Source organism: Monodelphis domestica, chromosome 7 (genome assembly GCF_027887165.1).
Source record: "Monodelphis domestica isolate mMonDom1 chromosome 7, mMonDom1.pri, whole genome shotgun sequence".
Taxonomy (NCBI): domain Eukaryota; kingdom Metazoa; phylum Chordata; class Mammalia; order Didelphimorphia; family Didelphidae; genus Monodelphis; species Monodelphis domestica.
In genome coordinates, this window is record NC_077233.1 from 135191587 (window position 1) to 135199907 (window position 8321).

At 37.4% G+C, this 8321-nt stretch overlaps 1 long non-coding RNA gene across 1 annotated transcript in view; it reads left to right on the forward strand.

Moving 5' to 3' along the window:
- The window catches only part of LOC103105397 (uncharacterized), a 29272-nt gene extending 23042 nt beyond the window's left edge, over window positions 1–6230 (forward strand). Inside the window, exon 4 of the long non-coding RNA XR_001623580.2 lies at window positions 6105–6230. This is a non-coding gene — a long non-coding RNA (uncharacterized LOC103105397). The remainder of the gene's footprint in view (window positions 1–6104) is intronic.
- Window positions 6231–8321: the final 2091 nt, after the last annotated feature.

Here is an 8321-nt window from a genome sequence, read left to right on the forward strand (position 1 = left end):
TAGGTAGCAGAGTAGGCGGAAGCAGTGCAGTCCAGCTACTCTGACAATTACTCCAATGAAAATTTCAGACCAGTACCAGACCAGGTAGTGATCAGAAACTAAAGGGAAACAACAATGGCTCATCTTTCCAGCCAAAGAACATAAATCCATCCCAGAAGTAAATTACTGGACAGAAACTGTGAAACAGGGGTAGGCAGGTATCAAGCCAAAAGAAGAACAAGGACATTATCTCTGTCTTTCCAACCCAAGTGAAAGGATTCAGATCCCTGAGTTCATTCCCAGACACAGGATTTTGGATTCAGGGACTGTAGAACAATTGTTCTAACCCTGGAGAGGAGACTTCTAACTCAGCCCTAGGAGAACAAGATACTAGCACTGTGGCTATGAGCCCAGAAGGGAGTTTAAGACTCAGCTCCCTGGCAAAGGGGTCCATGATGCTATGAATAATAACCCAGGAAAGGAGATTTTGGAACTAGAACTTGGAAGCAGAAGAGGATATCATTCAAAACTATTTTCTCAAACTATATGCCTATAAAAATTAAAACAAATAAAATGTAAGAATATTTGTAACTATATAAAAGACCCTAATTAACAAAGGAGGAAGGGAATTTAAGCAATCCAGTCTCAGGAAACTAAACTGAAGCCATAAATGAACCACCAAAGGGGAAAAAATCCTGACACCAGGAGCATATTCAAGTTAAACATCCAAAAAACAATTATGTCCAGTATTATACAAGCTATTTGCAAAAATATCAAAAAAGTAGATCCTACCACATTCTTTCTATGATAAAAATTCAGTCTTGATAACTAAATCAGGGAGAGTAAAAGAAAAAAAATAGACTGATATCCTTAATGAACATTGACACAAAATTTATAAATAAAATATTAACAAAGAAGCTCTATATCACAAAAATAATACACTATGACTACACTGGATTTATGCCAGGAATGCAGGGTTGGTTCAGTATTAGAAAACCTATGAACCTACTTGACCACATGAGCAACAAAACTGACATTAAAGGCTGCAGAAAAAAACTTTTAACAAAAACAAGCCCATTTTCCTTTTTTAAAAAACCAGCAGAAATGGGAATAAATATACTTTTACTTAACATGGCAAACAATATATATCTAAAACCAAGAGCAAGCATTATTAACAATGGGGATAAACTAGAGTCCTTTCCAATAAGATCAGAGATAAAGCAAAGAGACCAAATTATCACCATTACGATTTGACATGGGTAGCTTGTATAGAGCACCAAGTCTTGGTTCTTCATCTATAAAATACTTTGGAGAAGGAAATGGCAGACAATTCCAGTATCTTTGTCAAGAAAACCTCAAGGGGACAGCTGGGTGGCTCGTGAATTGAGAGCTAGTCATGGAGAGGGGAGGTCCTAGGTTCAAATCTGACCTCAGATACTTCCTAGCTAGGTGACCCTGGGCAAATCACTTAACCTCCATTGCCTAGCATTTCCTGCTCTTGTGCCTTAGAACCAAAACCTTGTATTGATTCTAAGATGGAAGGTAAGGGTTTAAAATGTAAAAAAACAACAGCAAATGGGGTCATAAAGTATCAGACATGACTGAAATGACTGAACAACAAAAACTATTTGATATATGGTGCTAGAAATGCTATCTATAGCAGTAACACACTCAAAAAATGAAGGAATAAGCATAGGCAAAAAAAAGAATCAAAATTATTGCCTTTTATAAATTATGTGATGGTATATTTAGAGAACCCCAAAGTCAACTAAAATTAATTGAAACAAAAGCTTCATCAATGGTTCAGTATATAAAATAAATCCAGACACATTGTCAGCATTTTTTATAATATTGACAAAACCTAATTGGGAGAGAGAAATTCTACTCAATATAACTATATACTATATGAAATACTTGAGAAACTACATAGCAAGATACAAATAGGTACTAAATGAATACAACTATAATAATACTTTATAAAAATATAGACCTAGTCTCTTGGTAACCGAGGATGACTATTGTCTTTGTGCACTTTCATCTATGATGTAGATGAGTGTGCACAAAGACACTTGTGCGTGAAGGAGATTTAAGTGGAAAAGCCGATGCACAGAGACAGTCCCTCTCGGGGTTGGAAGCCTGGGTCCAGTGGCACGAAAAATCGTTACACCTGGAGACTTCCTCAGCTGCATTGGATGGCCATGTTGTCTTTTGTGCTCTAACACGCCCTAAGCACTCCACAGTGCTTTGCTGCATCGCCCTCTCAGCCGTTGAACCTTCTTATTGGTTTCTTCCGTCTGTTCAGCCGAAGCAGTCTTCACATGCTGGGTGAGCAAAGCCCTAGTTCACCAGGGATCTACGACCCGATGGCTACCCTCACAAGGTTTGGCCGGCCTGTCCCTTTGACCAGGGTGTGGCCGCTGCCACATGCTAGCAGCTACTGGGAGCCACAAGTGAGAGCAGGGTGTCAGGTGGGGGTCAGAGGTTAGAGAGCTGCCCTAGGAGGGCACGACAAGCCCTCCATACCAGAGATACTACTCCTCCCTGAGCACCCCATACACCCCAATATAGACCTAGATAACTGGAAAAATATTAATTGTTCTAAGATTGGCCAAATCAAGATAATACAATGAAAATGCTCCCTAAATTAACTTCATCATTATAAGGCCATACTAACAAAAAAAAAATCATGAAATTCATATGAGGAAACAAAAAGTCAAGAATCTCAATGAAATGAGCAGCTAGGTAACACAGTAGATAGAATGTCAGGCCTTCAAATCTGGCCTCAGATATTTTCTACCTATATGACCCTGGGCAAGTTACTTAACCCTAATTGTCTAGCCCTTGCCCCTCTTCTGTCTTAGAATCAAAACTAAGACAGAGGGTAAGGGTTTGGGGGGGTGGAGAATCTCAAGAGAAATGATAGAGTCGGGGAGTAGTGAGAAGGAAGGAGACCTTGCAAAACAAGAACTCAAACTATGTTATCATCAGTAATCATCAAAAGAGTTTAGGGCATTGGTTATAAGAGATGTTGTTCAGTGGAACAACATATAAAAGCAAATAGCCTTTGTTCAAAATACAAACTACTCGCTACATGACAGAAACAACTGGGAAAACTGGAGAGCAACCTAACAGAAATTGAGTTTAGACCAGCACCTTACAAAATATACCAAAGAAAACTCCAAATGGATACATGATCTAAATATGAAAGGTTATAGCATAAACTAGTCAGATGAACAAAGGAAATATCTTTTAGATTTATGGAGAGAGGAAAAATTCTTGATCCAATAAGCAATAGAAATGATATCAAAAGATAAAATGGGTAATTTGTAATTCTTATAACTAAAACTTTTTTTTACCAAATCCAATCAACTAAGATTAGGCAGGAAATAGTTAATTAGGGAGAAAAATTTTCTAGCAAATTTCTCTGACCTTTACTACTTAATATAACATAGTCAAGATATACAAGGAACTGACTCAAATTTATAAGGCTAAGAACCATTCCCTAGCATATAAATGTTCAAAGGAAATGAACAAATAGATATCAAAGGAAGAAATTCACGCATATTTTTTTAATGCTCCAAATTCCTAATAATTAAATAAATGGGATTTAAGCAACTCTGAGCTTCTACTTAATATCCATTAGGCCATTAAAGTTGATAAAAAGAAAAAGGGAAACAACAAATGTTGAAGGAACTACAGGAAAATAGACACATTAACACACTATTGGTAGAGTTGTGAATTGGTCCAGTCATTCTAAAAAGTAATTTGCAACTATGCTCCATGCTCCAAAAGTTATTAAACCGTGTATAATCTTTGATCCAGAAAAACCACTATGACCCCAGAGAGCAAAGAAAAAGGAAAGGGTCTTATATGTGCAAAAAGATTTATAGCAGCTCTTTTAGTATGGCAAAGACCTGGAAATTAAGGGGATTTCCATCAACCAAGGAATGGCTGAACAAAATAACAGGATATAAATGCAATGCAATAATATTGAGCTGCAAGAAATGAAGAGACAATTCTAGAGAAACTTGGGGAAGACTTACATGAATTACTGCAGAGTAAAGGGAACAGATCCAGGAGAACAATTTATACTATAATCTTAAATTGAACAATTTTGAACGACTTAACTCTGATCAATGCAATTGATAGCGGCAAGTGGCAAAAGATAAAATCAATGCTTAATGGCTGAAAAAAATTAAGGTTCCATTTACATCAACATATTGATAAATATTTTTGTCGGTATCAAAAGACTGGAAATAAAGTATAGATTCCTATTAGTTGGGTGAGAGCTACATAAATTTTTATCACATAAATATTCCACATGGCAGCTATACCAAGAATTTGGTAATAGAATATTATAGTCCCTAGGAAATTAATATGATGAATCCAGAGAAGCAAGGAAATTCTTTTGTGAGATTAGGCAAAGTAAAATAAGCAGAGCCAGAAAAAATAATATACACAATGACTACAACAATGTAAAAGGAAAGAATAATAACCATCAAACACTGAAAATAAATATTACAAAATTATAAAGAACAAGCTAAGACTCATATATCCCACACTCCTTTGCAGAGGTTAGAACTCCACAGGTCTATGGTGGTAAATCTATGGCATGTGTGCCCTCTTTATAGGTGCATGCCATCACCCCAGCACAGAGTTCACCAGAGTTCATTACTAGAAAGTCAGAGGGACGTAGGGCTGGGGTGCTCCTCTCCCCCTCATCTGAGGACATTTCTCACATCACCTGCCTTTCTAAACGATTCACCATTACTGTCATAGGTACAAAACACTGTATAAACCAGGTTTTTTTAATGTAATTATCAGTTTTGCTAGATATTTTTCTCCCTCTTTTTCTTTTTCTCCCAAAAATTATTTAGGATTCAAACTCTTCCAGGCAATGGGAGGTAAGTGACTTGTCCAGGCTCACACAGCTAGGAAGTATCTAAGGTCAAATTTGAACCCATGACCTCTGGTCTCCAGTACTGACTATGCATTGAGCCACCTAGTTGTCCCCTGCAGTGCTTTTAATAATTCTAAACTTCTCCCTCAAAGTGCCACTTTTCTAACATCAATATTCTTTCAGTGATTCTGAATGGTTGTAAATGATGAAACAGTACAGTATCTGAATAATTAAAATTGTAGCTCAACCAAGGAACAATGAAGAGATAAGATACATGTTGGGTAAGTGTAAGATGTAAAAAGTTACCAGTGAAGAATTATATAGAACAGAAGTTACGTACAGAGTATCATTCATTTGATGATTCATGAGCAAGGACAAAGGACTGCCTGTACGATTCACTGCCCAAACATAGTTCCAGAGTACTAGAGGAAGGGCTCTGTAACATTTGGTGGAACTTTGTGCAAGATATTCAGGAGGGCATGGACAAGAGTTGCATGGATTGAGAAGGAAGGTTGAGATATGCAGCTTCAAAAGGAGCAGTCAAATCAGCGAGATCACAAAACCATTGAAAAAATCATATTCTTAAAGACTTGCCCTCAAGTTTGTTCAAGGCGCATTTGGAGAGAATGTGTGGCCCATATCTGGATAAATATGGTAAATGTAAAAAGGAAGGGGACTTTCTCATTTAACATCCACTGTATGGATTTTAGAGGCTCAGATAAGTTCATATTCCACAGAAGCATCATCAGTAGATTCCTTGATACTTTCATACTCTATGAAACCTGTTCTCTCAGGTTATAAATTACTCTCAGGATTATGTTTTTATGGGGCATGGATTGGGACCAGAAGGGACACTCTTTGGCATATTTGTGGATGGCCTGGAAACCATCTTCAGAGGCAAGGTTGATTGTGGTTCTGACTGACTTCACCATCCTAGACACAGTCATCTGTTGCCTTGGTAACTGAGGATTAGAATGAAAATGAAGAGGGGTACATTCTAAGCTTAGCTTTGCCAATCACCTTAAGTGATCTTGGGGGTCACTTTGAATTTCCTCAACTATAAAATGTGAGTAAATTTACTCTAATTCGAAGAGTTGGTATAGAATGAATCCCTGATCTTCATATTGACTTCAAGGTCTAGAAAGTGTTTTATATGCATTAGTACAATTGAGCCCCCCAAAGCCATGAGGTAGGTGCTCCACATTTTATTTTACTTCTTTTACAGATGAGGAAACTGCAGTTCGCTGTGATAAGATGACTTGTTCATGATCACACACTGCCCCAAGATGGTGAAGACAGACTGATGTGAAGCTATTTTGGAAACAAGATTTTTAAAAAAATAAAAGAATTTTTTTTTAATTCCCTAATGATTGACCTTAAAAAAAAAAAAAACTTAAAACCAGGAGGTTTCTAAGACTGGAAGAATCTGGCTTAGTATCTCATTTCTGCTTGTTCAGTGAAAATGCAGGTGTCCCTTCCACACTGAGACTTTCCCCATTGTGTTTTCAAAATATCACAGGTGGCATAAGAAATTAAATGGGAATTATTTGGGAGAAGTTTATGGAAGCCGCAGATACACAAAGGCCAGCAGATGACATAGAAAAAGTTTAGAAATTCAGAAATGTAGAAACTCTACAGGATACTGTATTATATCAACCTATTTTATCTTCTAACACCATAATTTTAGACAATTTCTTTTAATGTAAACATTCTATAAAAGAAAAAGAAAATCTCCGGCTTCTTCTCTGATACAAAGGGAAAGCCAAAAATGTTTGTGAGGATGTTCCAGATCTAGGGACAGGGTGTCCTAATCTCTGTGATGTGGAAATATTCTTTGCTAACTTTTCTGAAATTGTTGGATACTCTCCTAAACTAAGCTTTTGGTCTCATTTCTGTGAACTCTCTTCTATAAAGACATTTAGGTAGGAAGCCCTACCATGACAAAGAAATTCAAATTAAAAATTAACAGGAGAGGTGTTGCTCAGTTGATAGAGAGCTAGGCCTGGAAACAAGAGGTTTGGGTTCAAATTTGAACTCAGATACTTCCTACCTGTGTGACGCTAGGCAAGTCACCTAACCCTTACCGCTCTTCTGCCTTGGAACCAATACTTAGTATTGATTCTAAGACAGAAGGGTAAGGTTTTCAAAAAGAAAAAAAAATTAACAGAGAGTAACATCTGCATGAACTACATTTGGGTTACAGTAAAAGTACTTTTCATTAAATCTGGAGCTCTAGCCACCTGATTCTGGAAGATGTCATCTTAAGATATATAAACATAACAAAGAATGCCACATCAAATTCCTCTCAGTGCCCCCAAAGTCCCTGAAAGCACAAAGAAACAATGAGATGCAAAGAAGAGCCACAAGGTAAGAGGGGAAACATGCAGATATAGACAATATACAAATGTCTGACTCTCCTTATTGTCCTTTGAATCATCTGCATTAATGCAAGTATTTTTCAAGAAAATGGGCCGATGTCACCACTATCTTCAAGTAGAATTAATGAAACTGATTTCCTGAGAGTTGATATATTGGTAAATACTGGGCCACTTTTGATTGAACTAGCTCTTTTCTGTGAAAAAACAGAAAGGTTTAAGGCGGTATTGACTTGATCTTCACATTACCTATGTATTCTACTGTAAGATCAGGACAAAATCTCAACTTCATCTTACAGCTGATAAAACTGGGGCCAAAAAGCCAAATCCAATATTACTCAACAGAGCCCACATTTCACATAGACCAAATTAGAAGCATCCTATAATGCTGGATTGTGGTGGCATCTAACATTCCATCATTAGATATTGATTGTTTTGCATTAGGCATTATGGGAAACAGCTGGGTGGCTCAGTGGATAGATTGTCAAGCCTGGAGATTGAAGGACTTGGGTTCAAATCTGTCCTCAGACACTGCCTAGCTGTGTGACCTTGGGCAAGGCACTTCACCCCATTTGCCTAACCCTTGCTCTTCTGTCTTAGAGATGTTACTAAGACTGAAAGTAAGGGTTTTAGAAGGGGTAAGAAAGGCATTATGGAAGTTCCCAGACAAAATGCAAATACCTCTGAAAGATAGCATCAATTCATTATCAACCACATACAAATAAATGTATCTAATTAACCGGCCACTTACCTTAGAAGGATGGGGGAAGTCTTAAAAATATGGGATACCAGCTTTGGTCAGCAAGTATTTAGTAAGCACCTAAGGGTGCCAGTCATTGTGGTAAGCTCTGGAGATACAAATAAAGATAAAAAAAAAACCCAAAGTCCCTGCTCTCAAGGAGCTCACTCTAGTGGGTGAGATAACATGAAAACAATTGCATACAAACAAAACAGATACCAGATAGATTGGAGATAATCAACCTGGGGAAGGCACTGAGATTGAGGAAGACTTGGAAAGGGTTCTTTTGGAAGGTGAGACTTTAGCTGAGAATTGAAGGAAACGAGGA